Source organism: Pleurodeles waltl, unplaced genomic scaffold (assembly GCF_031143425.1).
Source record: "Pleurodeles waltl isolate 20211129_DDA unplaced genomic scaffold, aPleWal1.hap1.20221129 scaffold_162, whole genome shotgun sequence".
NCBI lineage: Eukaryota > Metazoa > Chordata > Amphibia > Caudata > Salamandridae > Pleurodeles > Pleurodeles waltl.
The window spans coordinates 297224-318161 of NW_027149868.1; the positions used below are offsets into that span (position 1 = coordinate 297224).

Genomic DNA, 20938 nt, shown 5'->3' on the forward strand with positions numbered 1-20938 from the left:
TTTCATTAGAAAACAGAAGACATCTACCCTTCTGTCCCAGCATTTACTTGGAGCTCGGAATTTTTTTTTTTCTTAATCAGAGGGGAAGATAATGTCTTAATAACAGAGAAGGCGATGGAAACCTAAAGGGCGAAGTCCTCCGCGGCAGATTTGAACCGGCGAACTAAGGGTTACTGTTTTTGCACTACTCTCGGCCGCTCTATCAACTGAGCTACCGAAGGCGGAGACAGCAAAGCTTTCCGTGATGCATTCATCTGTCTTTCAATAATGGTTGTGGCGCAGTTGGGTGCGGGTGCTGCAGTGGAATGAGAAAACTCATGAATACGACCTAGGGCTAGCTCTCCAAATGGCCACTTCCTAGAATGCTTTCTCAGCTACATCTTTTCAACTTAAAGGGGGATTGCTTACCTACCTTAATGTGCTGGGCTGGCTTGAAGGAAAGAAGGGGACCTAGAAATTGAAATTCTACACAAAAGGAAATGTGATCAAAGGGTATGGGGCAAAGGTAGTCCACAGCCCTTTGGAAGCATTTGTGACCAAAGTATGACAGCATGGAAACGTCAAGGAGAGGCCAGAAAGTTAGGGGAGGCATTACGACATGCATCACTACGCACTGAGCATGAAGAACATGCATGTTTAATGCCTCTGTGAATGGAAAGGGAAAAGCAAAATCATGGTCCAATCGCAAGTGATTGGGATAAAGAAGACATTCAGTTTTTCTTAAACCTTCTGTAAGGAGTCTCTGGTTTAGAGGAAGAATTCACATCAATGGCCAAGACAGCTGTGACCGTTTTCTATACCGAGATTGCCAAGATGAACCACCACTTTGGTTTCTTGGGGGAGAAAGATTCTTTTTTCTATAAAGACCGAAAATGAGATAGCCCCATTTCACAAGCTTTCCCAAGGCAAGAGCCGGGCAATGTCGGCGGTGGTCTGGCCCCAGCTGCATGTCATCTCACTTCCTGACCCATGGTGACAGCCTAGGGTTCTGCCAAAAGGCAAGATGAGCCTGGCAAAAGGCTGGAGATGCCGGGGATCGAACCCGGGGCCTCATACATGCAAAGCATGCGCTCTACCACTGAGCTACATCCCCCACGTCCTGGGGTGGGGGTGGGGCGGGCTGACCTTGCTTCACCGAAGGAAATCTGGAATTCTATGTACCTCAAATTCACCACATATGGCACTAGAAAATAAGGTGTCAGATGTGGGATTCCCCATGACTTACATCTGGATTGTATAGCACCATTTTATGGAATAAGGCTCACTCTAGAATGAACAAATGCCCCACATACAACAGCTAGATGCGATCTAAACATGCCAGAGTTTTCAAGGCAACTGGTTAAGGTTACATGAAAGAAGAATATGGTTGAGTGCTGCTTACAAATGTCCTGAGACGCATTAAGGTACTCTTGCTCTTACTGCAGGACACACAGCTATGTTACATAAGCACGTAAAGAGTTGAGATCCAGATGCATCTATTGCTAAGGACGGCACCTTAATTCTGAGTTTTAGTCCATTAAATTCTCAGTTACGTGGGGGAAAAATTCATGTGATCTTTCTGAGAGAGGTGAAAGGTATTCCCTGACTCTTTCGCATGGCTAATTGTAGGGGGTGTGGGTTTAATCACTGGAAAGAAATATTTTCCCACCATTATAACTCCATATGATTTTAATCCAGCGAGTCAATCGTATCGTATTTATATTCCAAGATAAGATAAGCGTTTTTGCCTCCTTTCCTCTTCAAGGGGTATAGACGTATTTCTGGGAGGGTTTGTGCAGCCTTCTGTGCAGTAGGCAGTGCGTCAGTCTCATAATCTGAAAGTCCTGAGTTTGATCCTCAGAGAGGGTATTTCTGTGCTCCTTTTGGCAAGACGAACATCTCAGATTTTCTCCAAATCTGTAAACTATTACTCCACTTCGCATCTTGCTCAGTTTTAGGGAGATGGTGGCTTTCTAAATTCCCTCTCGCATATATATATATATATATATATATATATGACCGCTCTCATTGTAGGCAAGGAGTAGCTGGGTCGGCTGACAAAACATCTACTTTGGTACAATGAGACTGGAAGTCTTCCAAGTGCCTTCATATATTTAGTCAAGGGTTTGGAATGAATTCTGATCTGCAGGTCCTTGTTTACTTCTCTTCCCACATCCCTCAGAAATGAGGATGTGGTCAATTTCATTAGAAAACAGAAGACATCTACCCTTCTGTCCCAGCATTTACTTGGAGCTCGGAATTTTTTTTTTTCTTAATCAGAGGGGAAGATAATGTCTTAATAACAGAGAAGGCGATGGAAACCTAAAGGGCGAAGTCCTCCGCGGCAGATTTGAACCGGCGAACTAAGGGTTACTGTTTTTGCACTACTCTCGGCCGCTCTATCAACTGAGCTACCGAAGGCGGAGACAGCAAAGCTTTCCGTGATGCATTCATCTGTCTTTCAATAATGGTTGTGGCGCAGTTGGGTGCGGGTGCTGCAGTGGAATGAGAAAACTCATGAATACGACCTAGGGCTAGCTCTCCAAATGGCCACTTCCTAGAATGCTTTCTCAGCTACATCTTTTCAACTTAAAGGGGGATTGCTTACCTACCTTAATGTGCTGGGCTGGCTTGAAGGAAAGAAGGGGACCTAGAAATTGAAATTCTACACAAAAGGAAATGTGATCAAAGGGTATGGGGCAAAGGTAGTCCACAGCCCTTTGGAAGCATTTGTGACCAAAGTATGACAGCATGGAAACGTCAAGGAGAGGCCAGAAAGTTAGGGGAGGCATTACGACATGCATCACTACGCACTGAGCATGAAGAACATGCATGTTTAATGCCTCTGTGAATGGAAAGGGAAAAGCAAAATCATGGTCCAATCGCAAGTGATTGGGATAAAGAAGACATTCAGTTTTTCTTAAACCTTCTGTAAGGAGTCTCTGGTTTAGAGGAAGAATTCACATCAATGGCCAAGACAGCTGTGACCGTTTTCTATACCGAGATTGCCAAGATGAACCACCACTTTGGTTTCTTGGGGGAGAAAGATTCTTTTTTCTATAAAGACCGAAAATGAGATAGCCCCATTTCACAAGCTTTCCCAAGGCAAGAGCCGGGCAATGTCGGCGGTGGTCTGGCCCCAGCTGCATGTCATCTCACTTCCTGACCCATGGTGACAGCCTAGGGTTCTGCCAAAAGGCAAGATGAGCCTGGCAAAAGGCTGGAGATGCCGGGGATCGAACCCGGGGCCTCATACATGCAAAGCATGCGCTCTACCACTGAGCTACATCCCCCACGTCCTGGGGTGGGGGTGGGGCGGGCTGACCTTGCTTCACCGAAGGAAATCTGGAATTCTATGTACCTCAAATTCACCACATATGGCACTAGAAAATAAGGTGTCAGATGTGGGATTCCCCATGACTTACATCTGGATTGTATAGCACCATTTTATGGAATAAGGCTCACTCTAGAATGAACAAATGCCCCACATACAACAGCTAGATGCGATCTAAACATGCCAGAGTTTTCAAGGCAACTGGTTAAGGTTACATGAAAGAAGAATATGGTTGAGTGCTGCTTACAAATGTCCTGAGACGCATTAAGGTACTCTTGCTCTTACTGCAGGACACACAGCTATGTTACATAAGCACGTAAAGAGTTGAGATCCAGATGCATCTATTGCTAAGGACGGCACCTTAATTCTGAGTTTTAGTCCATTAAATTCTCAGTTACGTGGGGGAAAAATTCATGTGATCTTTCTGAGAGAGGTGAAAGGTATTCCCTGACTCTTTCGCATGGCTAATTGTAGGGGGTGTGGGTTTAATCACTGGAAAGAAATATTTTCCCACCATTATAACTCCATATGATTTTAATCCAGCGAGTCAATCGTATCGTATTTATATTCCAAGATAAGATAAGCGTTTTTGCCTCCTTTCCTCTTCAAGGGGTATAGACGTATTTCTGGGAGGGTTTGTGCAGCCTTCTGTGCAGTAGGCAGTGCGTCAGTCTCATAATCTGAAAGTCCTGAGTTTGATCCTCAGAGAGGGTATTTCTGTGCTCCTTTTGGCAAGACGAACATCTCAGATTTTCTCCAAATCTGTAAACTATTACTCCACTTCGCATCTTGCTCAGTTTTAGGGAGATGGTGGCTTTCTAAATTCCCTCTCGCATATATATATATATATATATATATATATGACCGCTCTCATTGTAGGCAAGGAGTAGCTGGGTCGGCTGACAAAACATCTACTTTGGTACAATGAGACTGGAAGTCTTCCAAGTGCCTTCATATATTTAGTCAAGGGTTTGGAATGAATTCTGATCTGCAGGTCCTTGTTTACTTCTCTTCCCACATCCCTCAGAAATGAGGATGTGGTCAATTTCATTAGAAAACAGAAGACATCTACCCTTCTGTCCCAGCATTTACTTGGAGCTCGGAATTTTTTTTTTTCTTAATCAGAGGGGAAGATAATGTCTTAATAACAGAGAAGGCGATGGAAACCTAAAGGGCGAAGTCCTCCGCGGCAGATTTGAACCGGCGAACTAAGGGTTACTGTTTTTGCACTACTCTCGGCCGCTCTATCAACTGAGCTACCGAAGGCGGAGACAGCAAAGCTTTCCGTGATGCATTCATCTGTCTTTCAATAATGGTTGTGGCGCAGTTGGGTGCGGGTGCTGCAGTGGAATGAGAAAACTCATGAATACGACCTAGGGCTAGCTCTCCAAATGGCCACTTCCTAGAATGCTTTCTCAGCTACATCTTTTCAACTTAAAGGGGGATTGCTTACCTACCTTAATGTGCTGGGCTGGCTTGAAGGAAAGAAGGGGACCTAGAAATTGAAATTCTACACAAAAGGAAATGTGATCAAAGGGTATGGGGCAAAGGTAGTCCACAGCCCTTTGGAAGCATTTGTGACCAAAGTATGACAGCATGGAAACGTCAAGGAGAGGCCAGAAAGTTAGGGGAGGCATTACGACATGCATCACTACGCACTGAGCATGAAGAACATGCATGTTTAATGCCTCTGTGAATGGAAAGGGAAAAGCAAAATCATGGTCCAATCGCAAGTGATTGGGATAAAGAAGACATTCAGTTTTTCTTAAACCTTCTGTAAGGAGTCTCTGGTTTAGAGGAAGAATTCACATCAATGGCCAAGACAGCTGTGACCGTTTTCTATACCGAGATTGCCAAGATGAACCACCACTTTGGTTTCTTGGGGGAGAAAGATTCTTTTTTCTATAAAGACCGAAAATGAGATAGCCCCATTTCACAAGCTTTCCCAAGGCAAGAGCCGGGCAATGTCGGCGGTGGTCTGGCCCCAGCTGCATGTCATCTCACTTCCTGACCCATGGTGACAGCCTAGGGTTCTGCCAAAAGGCAAGATGAGCCTGGCAAAAGGCTGGAGATGCCGGGGATCGAACCCGGGGCCTCATACATGCAAAGCATGCGCTCTACCACTGAGCTACATCCCCCACGTCCTGGGGTGGGGGTGGGGCGGGCTGACCTTGCTTCACCGAAGGAAATCTGGAATTCTATGTACCTCAAATTCACCACATATGGCACTAGAAAATAAGGTGTCAGATGTGGGATTCCCCATGACTTACATCTGGATTGTATAGCACCATTTTATGGAATAAGGCTCACTCTAGAATGAACAAATGCCCCACATACAACAGCTAGATGCGATCTAAACATGCCAGAGTTTTCAAGGCAACTGGTTAAGGTTACATGAAAGAAGAATATGGTTGAGTGCTGCTTACAAATGTCCTGAGACGCATTAAGGTACTCTTGCTCTTACTGCAGGACACACAGCTATGTTACATAAGCACGTAAAGAGTTGAGATCCAGATGCATCTATTGCTAAGGACGGCACCTTAATTCTGAGTTTTAGTCCATTAAATTCTCAGTTACGTGGGGGAAAAATTCATGTGATCTTTCTGAGAGAGGTGAAAGGTATTCCCTGACTCTTTCGCATGGCTAATTGTAGGGGGTGTGGGTTTAATCACTGGAAAGAAATATTTTCCCACCATTATAACTCCATATGATTTTAATCCAGCGAGTCAATCGTATCGTATTTATATTCCAAGATAAGATAAGCGTTTTTGCCTCCTTTCCTCTTCAAGGGGTATAGACGTATTTCTGGGAGGGTTTGTGCAGCCTTCTGTGCAGTAGGCAGTGCGTCAGTCTCATAATCTGAAAGTCCTGAGTTTGATCCTCAGAGAGGGTATTTCTGTGCTCCTTTTGGCAAGACGAACATCTCAGATTTTCTCCAAATCTGTAAACTATTACTCCACTTCGCATCTTGCTCAGTTTTAGGGAGATGGTGGCTTTCTAAATTCCCTCTCGCATATATATATATATATATATATATATATGACCGCTCTCATTGTAGGCAAGGAGTAGCTGGGTCGGCTGACAAAACATCTACTTTGGTACAATGAGACTGGAAGTCTTCCAAGTGCCTTCATATATTTAGTCAAGGGTTTGGAATGAATTCTGATCTGCAGGTCCTTGTTTACTTCTCTTCCCACATCCCTCAGAAATGAGGATGTGGTCAATTTCATTAGAAAACAGAAGACATCTACCCTTCTGTCCCAGCATTTACTTGGAGCTCGGAATTTTTTTTTTTCTTAATCAGAGGGGAAGATAATGTCTTAATAACAGAGAAGGCGATGGAAACCTAAAGGGCGAAGTCCTCCGCGGCAGATTTGAACCGGCGAACTAAGGGTTACTGTTTTTGCACTACTCTCGGCCGCTCTATCAACTGAGCTACCGAAGGCGGAGACAGCAAAGCTTTCCGTGATGCATTCATCTGTCTTTCAATAATGGTTGTGGCGCAGTTGGGTGCGGGTGCTGCAGTGGAATGAGAAAACTCATGAATACGACCTAGGGCTAGCTCTCCAAATGGCCACTTCCTAGAATGCTTTCTCAGCTACATCTTTTCAACTTAAAGGGGGATTGCTTACCTACCTTAATGTGCTGGGCTGGCTTGAAGGAAAGAAGGGGACCTAGAAATTGAAATTCTACACAAAAGGAAATGTGATCAAAGGGTATGGGGCAAAGGTAGTCCACAGCCCTTTGGAAGCATTTGTGACCAAAGTATGACAGCATGGAAACGTCAAGGAGAGGCCAGAAAGTTAGGGGAGGCATTACGACATGCATCACTACGCACTGAGCATGAAGAACATGCATGTTTAATGCCTCTGTGAATGGAAAGGGAAAAGCAAAATCATGGTCCAATCGCAAGTGATTGGGATAAAGAAGACATTCAGTTTTTCTTAAACCTTCTGTAAGGAGTCTCTGGTTTAGAGGAAGAATTCACATCAATGGCCAAGACAGCTGTGACCGTTTTCTATACCGAGATTGCCAAGATGAACCACCACTTTGGTTTCTTGGGGGAGAAAGATTCTTTTTTCTATAAAGACCGAAAATGAGATAGCCCCATTTCACAAGCTTTCCCAAGGCAAGAGCCGGGCAATGTCGGCGGTGGTCTGGCCCCAGCTGCATGTCATCTCACTTCCTGACCCATGGTGACAGCCTAGGGTTCTGCCAAAAGGCAAGATGAGCCTGGCAAAAGGCTGGAGATGCCGGGGATCGAACCCGGGGCCTCATACATGCAAAGCATGCGCTCTACCACTGAGCTACATCCCCCACGTCCTGGGGTGGGGGTGGGGCGGGCTGACCTTGCTTCACCGAAGGAAATCTGGAATTCTATGTACCTCAAATTCACCACATATGGCACTAGAAAATAAGGTGTCAGATGTGGGATTCCCCATGACTTACATCTGGATTGTATAGCACCATTTTATGGAATAAGGCTCACTCTAGAATGAACAAATGCCCCACATACAACAGCTAGATGCGATCTAAACATGCCAGAGTTTTCAAGGCAACTGGTTAAGGTTACATGAAAGAAGAATATGGTTGAGTGCTGCTTACAAATGTCCTGAGACGCATTAAGGTACTCTTGCTCTTACTGCAGGACACACAGCTATGTTACATAAGCACGTAAAGAGTTGAGATCCAGATGCATCTATTGCTAAGGACGGCACCTTAATTCTGAGTTTTAGTCCATTAAATTCTCAGTTACGTGGGGGAAAAATTCATGTGATCTTTCTGAGAGAGGTGAAAGGTATTCCCTGACTCTTTCGCATGGCTAATTGTAGGGGGTGTGGGTTTAATCACTGGAAAGAAATATTTTCCCACCATTATAACTCCATATGATTTTAATCCAGCGAGTCAATCGTATCGTATTTATATTCCAAGATAAGATAAGCGTTTTTGCCTCCTTTCCTCTTCAAGGGGTATAGACGTATTTCTGGGAGGGTTTGTGCAGCCTTCTGTGCAGTAGGCAGTGCGTCAGTCTCATAATCTGAAAGTCCTGAGTTTGATCCTCAGAGAGGGTATTTCTGTGCTCCTTTTGGCAAGACGAACATCTCAGATTTTCTCCAAATCTGTAAACTATTACTCCACTTCGCATCTTGCTCAGTTTTAGGGAGATGGTGGCTTTCTAAATTCCCTCTCGCATATATATATATATATATATATATATATGACCGCTCTCATTGTAGGCAAGGAGTAGCTGGGTCGGCTGACAAAACATCTACTTTGGTACAATGAGACTGGAAGTCTTCCAAGTGCCTTCATATATTTAGTCAAGGGTTTGGAATGAATTCTGATCTGCAGGTCCTTGTTTACTTCTCTTCCCACATCCCTCAGAAATGAGGATGTGGTCAATTTCATTAGAAAACAGAAGACATCTACCCTTCTGTCCCAGCATTTACTTGGAGCTCGGAATTTTTTTTTTTCTTAATCAGAGGGGAAGATAATGTCTTAATAACAGAGAAGGCGATGGAAACCTAAAGGGCGAAGTCCTCCGCGGCAGATTTGAACCGGCGAACTAAGGGTTACTGTTTTTGCACTACTCTCGGCCGCTCTATCAACTGAGCTACCGAAGGCGGAGACAGCAAAGCTTTCCGTGATGCATTCATCTGTCTTTCAATAATGGTTGTGGCGCAGTTGGGTGCGGGTGCTGCAGTGGAATGAGAAAACTCATGAATACGACCTAGGGCTAGCTCTCCAAATGGCCACTTCCTAGAATGCTTTCTCAGCTACATCTTTTCAACTTAAAGGGGGATTGCTTACCTACCTTAATGTGCTGGGCTGGCTTGAAGGAAAGAAGGGGACCTAGAAATTGAAATTCTACACAAAAGGAAATGTGATCAAAGGGTATGGGGCAAAGGTAGTCCACAGCCCTTTGGAAGCATTTGTGACCAAAGTATGACAGCATGGAAACGTCAAGGAGAGGCCAGAAAGTTAGGGGAGGCATTACGACATGCATCACTACGCACTGAGCATGAAGAACATGCATGTTTAATGCCTCTGTGAATGGAAAGGGAAAAGCAAAATCATGGTCCAATCGCAAGTGATTGGGATAAAGAAGACATTCAGTTTTTCTTAAACCTTCTGTAAGGAGTCTCTGGTTTAGAGGAAGAATTCACATCAATGGCCAAGACAGCTGTGACCGTTTTCTATACCGAGATTGCCAAGATGAACCACCACTTTGGTTTCTTGGGGGAGAAAGATTCTTTTTTCTATAAAGACCGAAAATGAGATAGCCCCATTTCACAAGCTTTCCCAAGGCAAGAGCCGGGCAATGTCGGCGGTGGTCTGGCCCCAGCTGCATGTCATCTCACTTCCTGACCCATGGTGACAGCCTAGGGTTCTGCCAAAAGGCAAGATGAGCCTGGCAAAAGGCTGGAGATGCCGGGGATCGAACCCGGGGCCTCATACATGCAAAGCATGCGCTCTACCACTGAGCTACATCCCCCACGTCCTGGGGTGGGGGTGGGGCGGGCTGACCTTGCTTCACCGAAGGAAATCTGGAATTCTATGTACCTCAAATTCACCACATATGGCACTAGAAAATAAGGTGTCAGATGTGGGATTCCCCATGACTTACATCTGGATTGTATAGCACCATTTTATGGAATAAGGCTCACTCTAGAATGAACAAATGCCCCACATACAACAGCTAGATGCGATCTAAACATGCCAGAGTTTTCAAGGCAACTGGTTAAGGTTACATGAAAGAAGAATATGGTTGAGTGCTGCTTACAAATGTCCTGAGACGCATTAAGGTACTCTTGCTCTTACTGCAGGACACACAGCTATGTTACATAAGCACGTAAAGAGTTGAGATCCAGATGCATCTATTGCTAAGGACGGCACCTTAATTCTGAGTTTTAGTCCATTAAATTCTCAGTTACGTGGGGGAAAAATTCATGTGATCTTTCTGAGAGAGGTGAAAGGTATTCCCTGACTCTTTCGCATGGCTAATTGTAGGGGGTGTGGGTTTAATCACTGGAAAGAAATATTTTCCCACCATTATAACTCCATATGATTTTAATCCAGCGAGTCAATCGTATCGTATTTATATTCCAAGATAAGATAAGCGTTTTTGCCTCCTTTCCTCTTCAAGGGGTATAGACGTATTTCTGGGAGGGTTTGTGCAGCCTTCTGTGCAGTAGGCAGTGCGTCAGTCTCATAATCTGAAAGTCCTGAGTTTGATCCTCAGAGAGGGTATTTCTGTGCTCCTTTTGGCAAGACGAACATCTCAGATTTTCTCCAAATCTGTAAACTATTACTCCACTTCGCATCTTGCTCAGTTTTAGGGAGATGGTGGCTTTCTAAATTCCCTCTCGCATATATATATATATATATATATATATATGACCGCTCTCATTGTAGGCAAGGAGTAGCTGGGTCGGCTGACAAAACATCTACTTTGGTACAATGAGACTGGAAGTCTTCCAAGTGCCTTCATATATTTAGTCAAGGGTTTGGAATGAATTCTGATCTGCAGGTCCTTGTTTACTTCTCTTCCCACATCCCTCAGAAATGAGGATGTGGTCAATTTCATTAGAAAACAGAAGACATCTACCCTTCTGTCCCAGCATTTACTTGGAGCTCGGAATTTTTTTTTTTCTTAATCAGAGGGGAAGATAATGTCTTAATAACAGAGAAGGCGATGGAAACCTAAAGGGCGAAGTCCTCCGCGGCAGATTTGAACCGGCGAACTAAGGGTTACTGTTTTTGCACTACTCTCGGCCGCTCTATCAACTGAGCTACCGAAGGCGGAGACAGCAAAGCTTTCCGTGATGCATTCATCTGTCTTTCAATAATGGTTGTGGCGCAGTTGGGTGCGGGTGCTGCAGTGGAATGAGAAAACTCATGAATACGACCTAGGGCTAGCTCTCCAAATGGCCACTTCCTAGAATGCTTTCTCAGCTACATCTTTTCAACTTAAAGGGGGATTGCTTACCTACCTTAATGTGCTGGGCTGGCTTGAAGGAAAGAAGGGGACCTAGAAATTGAAATTCTACACAAAAGGAAATGTGATCAAAGGGTATGGGGCAAAGGTAGTCCACAGCCCTTTGGAAGCATTTGTGACCAAAGTATGACAGCATGGAAACGTCAAGGAGAGGCCAGAAAGTTAGGGGAGGCATTACGACATGCATCACTACGCACTGAGCATGAAGAACATGCATGTTTAATGCCTCTGTGAATGGAAAGGGAAAAGCAAAATCATGGTCCAATCGCAAGTGATTGGGATAAAGAAGACATTCAGTTTTTCTTAAACCTTCTGTAAGGAGTCTCTGGTTTAGAGGAAGAATTCACATCAATGGCCAAGACAGCTGTGACCGTTTTCTATACCGAGATTGCCAAGATGAACCACCACTTTGGTTTCTTGGGGGAGAAAGATTCTTTTTTCTATAAAGACCGAAAATGAGATAGCCCCATTTCACAAGCTTTCCCAAGGCAAGAGCCGGGCAATGTCGGCGGTGGTCTGGCCCCAGCTGCATGTCATCTCACTTCCTGACCCATGGTGACAGCCTAGGGTTCTGCCAAAAGGCAAGATGAGCCTGGCAAAAGGCTGGAGATGCCGGGGATCGAACCCGGGGCCTCATACATGCAAAGCATGCGCTCTACCACTGAGCTACATCCCCCACGTCCTGGGGTGGGGGTGGGGCGGGCTGACCTTGCTTCACCGAAGGAAATCTGGAATTCTATGTACCTCAAATTCACCACATATGGCACTAGAAAATAAGGTGTCAGATGTGGGATTCCCCATGACTTACATCTGGATTGTATAGCACCATTTTATGGAATAAGGCTCACTCTAGAATGAACAAATGCCCCACATACAACAGCTAGATGCGATCTAAACATGCCAGAGTTTTCAAGGCAACTGGTTAAGGTTACATGAAAGAAGAATATGGTTGAGTGCTGCTTACAAATGTCCTGAGACGCATTAAGGTACTCTTGCTCTTACTGCAGGACACACAGCTATGTTACATAAGCACGTAAAGAGTTGAGATCCAGATGCATCTATTGCTAAGGACGGCACCTTAATTCTGAGTTTTAGTCCATTAAATTCTCAGTTACGTGGGGGAAAAATTCATGTGATCTTTCTGAGAGAGGTGAAAGGTATTCCCTGACTCTTTCGCATGGCTAATTGTAGGGGGTGTGGGTTTAATCACTGGAAAGAAATATTTTCCCACCATTATAACTCCATATGATTTTAATCCAGCGAGTCAATCGTATCGTATTTATATTCCAAGATAAGATAAGCGTTTTTGCCTCCTTTCCTCTTCAAGGGGTATAGACGTATTTCTGGGAGGGTTTGTGCAGCCTTCTGTGCAGTAGGCAGTGCGTCAGTCTCATAATCTGAAAGTCCTGAGTTTGATCCTCAGAGAGGGTATTTCTGTGCTCCTTTTGGCAAGACGAACATCTCAGATTTTCTCCAAATCTGTAAACTATTACTCCACTTCGCATCTTGCTCAGTTTTAGGGAGATGGTGGCTTTCTAAATTCCCTCTCGCATATATATATATATATATATATATATATATATGACCGCTCTCATTGTAGGCAAGGAGTAGCTGGGTCGGCTGACAAAACATCTACTTTGGTACAATGAGACTGGAAGTCTTCCAAGTGCCTTCATATATTTAGTCAAGGGTTTGGAATGAATTCTGATCTGCAGGTCCTTGTTTACTTCTCTTCCCACATCCCTCAGAAATGAGGATGTGGTCAATTTCATTAGAAAACAGAAGACATCTACCCTTCTGTCCCAGCATTTACTTGGAGCTCGGAATTTTTTTTTTTCTTAATCAGAGGGGAAGATAATGTCTTAATAACAGAGAAGGCGATGGAAACCTAAAGGGCGAAGTCCTCCGCGGCAGATTTGAACCGGCGAACTAAGGGTTACTGTTTTTGCACTACTCTCGGCCGCTCTATCAACTGAGCTACCGAAGGCGGAGACAGCAAAGCTTTCCGTGATGCATTCATCTGTCTTTCAATAATGGTTGTGGCGCAGTTGGGTGCGGGTGCTGCAGTGGAATGAGAAAACTCATGAATACGACCTAGGGCTAGCTCTCCAAATGGCCACTTCCTAGAATGCTTTCTCAGCTACATCTTTTCAACTTAAAGGGGGATTGCTTACCTACCTTAATGTGCTGGGCTGGCTTGAAGGAAAGAAGGGGACCTAGAAATTGAAATTCTACACAAAAGGAAATGTGATCAAAGGGTATGGGGCAAAGGTAGTCCACAGCCCTTTGGAAGCATTTGTGACCAAAGTATGACAGCATGGAAACGTCAAGGAGAGGCCAGAAAGTTAGGGGAGGCATTACGACATGCATCACTACGCACTGAGCATGAAGAACATGCATGTTTAATGCCTCTGTGAATGGAAAGGGAAAAGCAAAATCATGGTCCAATCGCAAGTGATTGGGATAAAGAAGACATTCAGTTTTTCTTAAACCTTCTGTAAGGAGTCTCTGGTTTAGAGGAAGAATTCACATCAATGGCCAAGACAGCTGTGACCGTTTTCTATACCGAGATTGCCAAGATGAACCACCACTTTGGTTTCTTGGGGGAGAAAGATTCTTTTTTCTATAAAGACCGAAAATGAGATAGCCCCATTTCACAAGCTTTCCCAAGGCAAGAGCCGGGCAATGTCGGCGGTGGTCTGGCCCCAGCTGCATGTCATCTCACTTCCTGACCCATGGTGACAGCCTAGGGTTCTGCCAAAAGGCAAGATGAGCCTGGCAAAAGGCTGGAGATGCCGGGGATCGAACCCGGGGCCTCATACATGCAAAGCATGCGCTCTACCACTGAGCTACATCCCCCACGTCCTGGGGTGGGGGTGGGGCGGGCTGACCTTGCTTCACCGAAGGAAATCTGGAATTCTATGTACCTCAAATTCACCACATATGGCACTAGAAAATAAGGTGTCAGATGTGGGATTCCCCATGACTTACATCTGGATTGTATAGCACCATTTTATGGAATAAGGCTCACTCTAGAATGAACAAATGCCCCACATACAACAGCTAGATGCGATCTAAACATGCCAGAGTTTTCAAGGCAACTGGTTAAGGTTACATGAAAGAAGAATATGGTTGAGTGCTGCTTACAAATGTCCTGAGACGCATTAAGGTACTCTTGCTCTTACTGCAGGACACACAGCTATGTTACATAAGCACGTAAAGAGTTGAGATCCAGATGCATCTATTGCTAAGGACGGCACCTTAATTCTGAGTTTTAGTCCATTAAATTCTCAGTTACGTGGGGGAAAAATTCATGTGATCTTTCTGAGAGAGGTGAAAGGTATTCCCTGACTCTTTCGCATGGCTAATTGTAGGGGGTGTGGGTTTAATCACTGGAAAGAAATATTTTCCCACCATTATAACTCCATATGATTTTAATCCAGCGAGTCAATCGTATCGTATTTATATTCCAAGATAAGATAAGCGTTTTTGCCTCCTTTCCTCTTCAAGGGGTATAGACGTATTTCTGGGAGGGTTTGTGCAGCCTTCTGTGCAGTAGGCAGTGCGTCAGTCTCATAATCTGAAAGTCCTGAGTTTGATCCTCAGAGAGGGTATTTCTGTGCTCCTTTTGGCAAGACGAACATCTCAGATTTTCTCCAAATCTGTAAACTATTACTCCACTTCGCATCTTGCTCAGTTTTAGGGAGATGGTGGCTTTCTAAATTCCCTCTCGCATATATATATATATATATATATATATATATGACCGCTCTCATTGTAGGCAAGGAGTAGCTGGGTCGGCTGACAAAACATCTACTTTGGTACAATGAGACTGGAAGTCTTCCAAGTGCCTTCATATATTTAGTCAAGGGTTTGGAATGAATTCTGATCTGCAGGTCCTTGTTTACTTCTCTTCCCACATCCCTCAGAAATGAGGATGTGGTCAATTTCATTAGAAAACAGAAGACATCTACCCTTCTGTCCCAGCATTTACTTGGAGCTCGGAATTTTTTTTTTTCTTAATCAGAGGGGAAGATAATGTCTTAATAACAGAGAAGGCGATGGAAACCTAAAGGGCGAAGTCCTCCGCGGCAGATTTGAACCGGCGAACTAAGGGTTACTGTTTTTGCACTACTCTCGGCCGCTCTATCAACTGAGCTACCGAAGGCGGAGACAGCAAAGCTTTCCGTGATGCATTCATCTGTCTTTCAATAATGGTTGTGGCGCAGTTGGGTGCGGGTGCTGCAGTGGAATGAGAAAACTCATGAATACGACCTAGGGCTAGCTCTCCAAATGGCCACTTCCTAGAATGCTTTCTCAGCTACATCTTTTCAACTTAAAGGGGGATTGCTTACCTACCTTAATGTGCTGGGCTGGCTTGAAGGAAAGAAGGGGACCTAGAAATTGAAATTCTACACAAAAGGAAATGATCAAAGGGTATGGGGCAAAGGTAGTCCACAGCCCTTTGGAAGCATTTGTGACCAAAGTATGACAGCATGGAAACGTCAAGGAGAGGCCAGAAAGTTAGGGGAGGCATTACGACATGCATCACTACGCACTGAGCATGAAGAACATGCATGTTTAATGCCTCTGTGAATGGAAAGGGAAAAGCAAAATCATGGTCCAATCGCAAGTGATTGGGATAAAGAAGACATTCAGTTTTTCTTAAACCTTCTGTAAGGAGTCTCTGGTTTAGAGGAAGAATTCACATCAATGGCCAAGACAGCTGTGACCGTTTTCTATACCGAGATTGCCAAGATGAACCACCACTTTGGTTTCTTGGGGGAGAAAGATTCTTTTTTCTATAAAGACCGAAAATGAGATAGCCCCATTTCACAAGCTTTCCCAAGGCAAGAGCCGGGCAATGTCGGCGGTGGTCTGGCCCCAGCTGCATGTCATCTCACTTCCTGACCCATGGTGACAGCCTAGGGTTCTGCCAAAAGGCAAGATGAGCCTGGCAAAAGGCTGGAGATGCCGGGGATCGAACCCGGGGCCTCATACATGCAAAGCATGCGCTCTACCACTGAGCTACATCCCCCACGTCCTGGGGTGGGGGTGGGGCGGGCTGACCTTGCTTCACCGAAGGAAATCTGGAATTCTATGTACCTCAAATTCACCACATATGGCACTAGAAAATAAGGTGTCAGATGTGGGATTCCCCATGACTTACATCTGGATTGTATAGCACCATTTTATGGAATAAGGCTCACTCTAGAATGAACAAATGCCCCACATACAACAGCTAGATGCGATCTAAACATGCCAGAGTTTTCAAGGCAACTGGTTAAGGTTACATGAAAGAAGAATATGGTTGAGTGCTGCTTACAAATGTCCTGAGACGCATTAAGGTACTCTTGCTCTTACTGCAGGACACACAGCTATGTTACATAAGCACGTAAAGAGTTGAGATCCAGATGCATCTATTGCTAAGGACGGCACCTTAATTCTGAGTTTTAGTCCATTAAATTCTCAGTTACGTGGGGGAAAAATTCATGTGATCTTTCTGAGAGAGGTGAAAGGTATTCCCTGACTCTTTCGCATGGCTAATTGTAGGGGGTGTGGGTTTAATCACTGGAAAGAAATATTTTCCCACCATTATAACTCCATATGATTTTAATCCAGCGAGTCAATCGTATCGTATTTATATTCCAAGATAAGATAAGCGTTTTTGCCTCCTTTCCTCTTCAAGGGGTATAGACGTATTTCTGGGAGGGTTTGTGCAGCCTTCTGTGCAGTAGGCAGTGCGTCAGTCTCATAATCTGAAAGTCCTGAGTTTGATCCTCAGAGAGGGTATTTCTGTGCTCCTTTTGGCAAGACGAACATCTCAGATTTTCTCCAAATCTGTAAACTATTACTCCACTTCGCATCTTGCTCAGTTTTAGGGAGATGGTGGCTTTCTAAATTCCCTCTCGCATATATATATATATATATATATATATATATATGACCGCTCTCATTGTAGGCAAGGAGTAGCTGGGTCGGCTGACAAAACATCTACTTTGGTACAATGAGACTGGAAGTCTTCCAAGTGCCTTCATATATTTAGTCAAGGGTTTGGAATGAATTCTGATCTGCAGGTCCTTGTTTACTTCTCTTCCCACATCCCTCAGAAATGAGGATGTGGTCAATTTCATTAGAAAACAGAAGACATCTACCCTTCTGTCCCAGCATTTACTTGGAGCTCGGAATTTTTTTTTTTCTTAATCAGAGGGGAAGATAATGTCTTAATAACAGAGAAGGCGATGGAAACCTAAAGGGCGAAGTCCTCCGCGGCAGATTTGAACCGGCGAATTAAGGGTTACTGTTTTTGCACTACTCTCGGCCGCTCTATCAACTGAGCTACCGAAGGCGGAGACAGCAAAGCTTTCCGTGATGCATTCATCTGTCTTTCAATAATGGTTGTGGCGCAGTTGGGTGCGGGTGCTGCAGTGGAATGAGAAAACTCATGAATACGACCTAGGGCTAGCTCTCCAAATGGCCACTTCCTAGAATGCTTTCTCAGCTACATCTTTTCAACTTAAAGGGGGATTGCTTACCTACCTTAATGTGCTGGGCTGGCTTGAAGGAAAGAAGGGGACCTAGAAATTGAAATTCTACACAAAAGGAAATGTGATCAAAGGGTATGGGGCAAAGGTAGTCCACAGCCCTTTGGAAGCATTTGTGACCAAAGTATGACAGCATGGAAACGTCAAGGAGAGGCCAGAAAGTTAGGGGAGGCATTACGACATGCATCACTACGCACTGAGCATGAAGAACATGCATGTTTAATGCCTCTGTGAATGGAAAGGGAAAAGCAAAATCATGGTCCAATCGCAAGTGATTGGGATAAAGAAGACATTCAGTTTTTCTTAAACCTTCTGTAAGGAGTCTCTGGTTTAGAGGAAGAATTCACATCAATGGCCAAGACAGCTGTGACCGTTTTCTATACCGAGATTGCCAAGATGAACCACCACTTTGGTTTCTTGGGGGAGAAAGATTCTTTTTTCTATAAAGACCGAAAATGAGATAGCCCCATTTCACAAGCTTTCCCAAGGCAAGAGCCGGGCAATGTCGGCGGTGGTCTGGCCCCAGCTGCATGTCATCTCACTTCCTGACCCATGGTGACAGCCTAGGGTTCTGCCAAAAGGCAAGATGAGCCTGGCAAAAGGCTGGAGATGCCGGGGATCGAACCCGGGGCCTCATACATGCAAAGCATGCGCTCTACCACTGAGCTACATCCCCCACGTCCTGGGGTGGGGGTGGGGCGGGCTGACCTTGCTTCACCGAAGGAAATCTGGAATTCTATGTACCTCAAATTCACCACATATGGCACTAGAAAATAAGGTGTCAGATGTGGGATTCCCCATGACTTACATCTGGATTGTATAGCACCATTTTATGGAATAAGGCTCACTCTAGAATGAACAAATGCCCCACATACAACAGCTAGATGCGATCTAAACATGCCAGAGTTTTCAAGGCAACTGGTTAAGGTTACATGAAAGAAGAATATGGTTGAGTGCTGCTTACAAATGTCCTGAGACGAATTAAGGTACTCTTGCTCTTACTGCAGGACACACAGCTATGTTACATAAGCACGTAAAGAGTTGAGATCCAGATGCATCTATTGCTAAGGACGGCACCTTAATTCTGAGTTTTAGTCCATTAAATTCTCAGTTACGTGGGGGAAAAATTCATGTGATCTTTCTGAGAGAGGTGAAAGGTATTCCCTGACTCTTTCGCATGGCTAATTGTAGGGGGTGTGGGTTTAATCACTGGAAAGAAATATTTTCCCACCATTATAACTCCATATGATTTTAATCCAGCGAGTCAATCGTATCGTATTTATATTCCAAGATAAGATAAGCGTTTTTGCCTCCTTTCCTCTTCAAGGGGTATAGACGTATTTCTGGGAGGGTTTGTGCAGCCTTCTGTGCAGTAGGCAGTGCGTCAGTCTCATAATCTGAAAGTCCTGAGTTTGATCCTCAGAGAGGGTATTTCTGTGCTCCTTTTGGCAAGACGAACATCTCAGATTTTCTCCAAATCTGTAAACTATTACTCCACTTCGCATCTTGCTCAGTTTTAGGGAGATGGTGGCTTTCTAAATTCCCTCTCGCATATATATATATATATATATATATATATGACCGCTCTCATTGTAGGCAAGGAGTAGCTGGGTCGGCTGACAAAACATCTACTTTGGTACAATGAGACTGGAAGTCTTCCAAGTGCCTTCATATATTTAGTCAAGGGTTTGGAATGAATTCTGATCTGCAGGTCCTTGTTTACTTCTCTTCCCACATCCCTCAGAAATGAGGATGTGGTCAATTTCATTAGAAAACAGAAGACATCTACCCTTCTGTCCCAGCATTTACTTGGAGCTCGGAATTTTTTTTTTTCTTAATCAGAGGGGAAGATAATGTCTTAATAACAGAGAAGGCGATGGAAACCTAAAGGGCGAAGTCCTCCGCGGCAGATTTGAACCGGCGAACTAAGGGTTACTGTTTTTGCACTACTCTCGGCCGCTCTATCAACTGAGCTACCGAAGGCGGAGACAGCAAAGCTTTCCGTGATGCATTCATCTGTCTTTCAATAATGGTTGTGGCGCAGTTGGGTGCGGGTGCTGCAGTGGAATGAGAAAACTCATGAATACGACCTAGGGCTAGCTCTCCAAATGGCCACTTCCTAGAATGCTTTCTCAGCTACATCTTTTCAACTTAAAGGGGGATTGCTTACCTACCTTAATGTGCTGGGCTGGCTTGAAGGAAAGAAGGGGACCTAGAAATTGAAATTCTACACAAAAGGAAATGTGATCAAAGGGTATGGGGCAAAGGTAGTCCACAGCCCTTTGGAAGCATTTGTGACCAAAGTATGACAGCATGGAAACGTCAAGGAGAGGCCAGAAAGTTAGGGGAGGCATTACGACATGCATCACTACGCACTGAGCATGAAGAACATGCATGTTTAATGCCTCTGTGAATGGAAAGGGAAAAGCAAAATCATGGTCCAATCGCAAGTGATTGGGATAAAGAAGACATTCAGTTTTTCTTAAACCTTCTGTAAGGAGTCTCTGGTTTAGAGGAAGAATTCACATCAATGGCCAAGACAGCTGTGACCGTTTTCTATACCGAGATTGCCAAGATGAACCACCACTTTGGTTTCTTGGGGGAGAAAGATTCTTTTTTCTATAAAGACCGAAAATGAGATAGCCCCATTTCACAAGCTTTCCCAAGGCAAGAGCCGGGCAATGTCGGCGGTGGTCTGGCCCCAGCTGCATGTCATCTCACTTCCTGACCCATGGTGACAGCCTAGGGTTCTGCCAAAAGGCAAGATGAGCCTGGCAAAAGGCTGGAGATGCCGGGGATCGAACCCGGGGCCTCATACATGCAAAGCATGCGCTCTACCACTGAGCTACATCCCCCACGTCCTGGGGTGGGGGTGGGGCGGGCTGACCTTGCTTCACCGAAGGAAATCTGGAATTCTATGTACCTCAAATTCACCACATATGGCACTAGAAAATAAGGTGTCAGATGTGGGATTCCCCATGACTTACATCTGGATTGTATAGCACCATTTTATGGAATAAGGCTCACTCTAGAATGAACAAATGCCCCACATACAACAGCTAGATGCGATCTAAACATGCC

The 20938-nt window shown here is 44.6% G+C and overlaps 10 non-coding genes across 10 annotated transcripts; all 10 read right to left on the bottom strand.

Moving 5' to 3' along the window:
• Positions 1-1021: 1021 nt before the first annotated feature.
• On the bottom strand, positions 1022-1093 carry TRNAA-UGC (transfer RNA alanine (anticodon UGC)). Its single transcript has one exon. It is a non-coding gene; the product is annotated as a tRNA-Ala (tRNA).
• A 2107-nt stretch (positions 1094-3200) lies between these two features.
• Positions 3201-3272, bottom strand: TRNAA-UGC (transfer RNA alanine (anticodon UGC)). The gene has a single exon. It is a non-coding gene; the product is annotated as a tRNA-Ala (tRNA).
• Positions 3273-5379: 2107 nt separating this feature from the next.
• On the bottom strand, positions 5380-5451 carry TRNAA-UGC (transfer RNA alanine (anticodon UGC)). The gene has a single exon. It is a non-coding gene; the product is annotated as a tRNA-Ala (tRNA).
• A 2107-nt stretch (positions 5452-7558) lies between these two features.
• TRNAA-UGC (transfer RNA alanine (anticodon UGC)) lies at positions 7559-7630 on the bottom strand. The gene has a single exon. It is a non-coding gene; the product is annotated as a tRNA-Ala (tRNA).
• A 2107-nt stretch (positions 7631-9737) lies between these two features.
• TRNAA-UGC (transfer RNA alanine (anticodon UGC)) lies at positions 9738-9809 on the bottom strand. The gene has a single exon. It is a non-coding gene; the product is annotated as a tRNA-Ala (tRNA).
• Positions 9810-11916: 2107 nt separating this feature from the next.
• Positions 11917-11988, bottom strand: TRNAA-UGC (transfer RNA alanine (anticodon UGC)). The gene has a single exon. It is a non-coding gene; the product is annotated as a tRNA-Ala (tRNA).
• A 2111-nt stretch (positions 11989-14099) lies between these two features.
• On the bottom strand, positions 14100-14171 carry TRNAA-UGC (transfer RNA alanine (anticodon UGC)). Its single transcript has one exon. It is a non-coding gene; the product is annotated as a tRNA-Ala (tRNA).
• Positions 14172-16278: 2107 nt separating this feature from the next.
• On the bottom strand, positions 16279-16350 carry TRNAA-UGC (transfer RNA alanine (anticodon UGC)). The gene has a single exon. It is a non-coding gene; the product is annotated as a tRNA-Ala (tRNA).
• A 2111-nt stretch (positions 16351-18461) lies between these two features.
• TRNAA-UGC (transfer RNA alanine (anticodon UGC)) lies at positions 18462-18533 on the bottom strand. Its single transcript has one exon. It is a non-coding gene; the product is annotated as a tRNA-Ala (tRNA).
• A 2107-nt stretch (positions 18534-20640) lies between these two features.
• On the bottom strand, positions 20641-20712 carry TRNAA-UGC (transfer RNA alanine (anticodon UGC)). Its single transcript has one exon. It is a non-coding gene; the product is annotated as a tRNA-Ala (tRNA).
• Between the last annotated feature and the right edge of the window lie 226 nt (positions 20713-20938).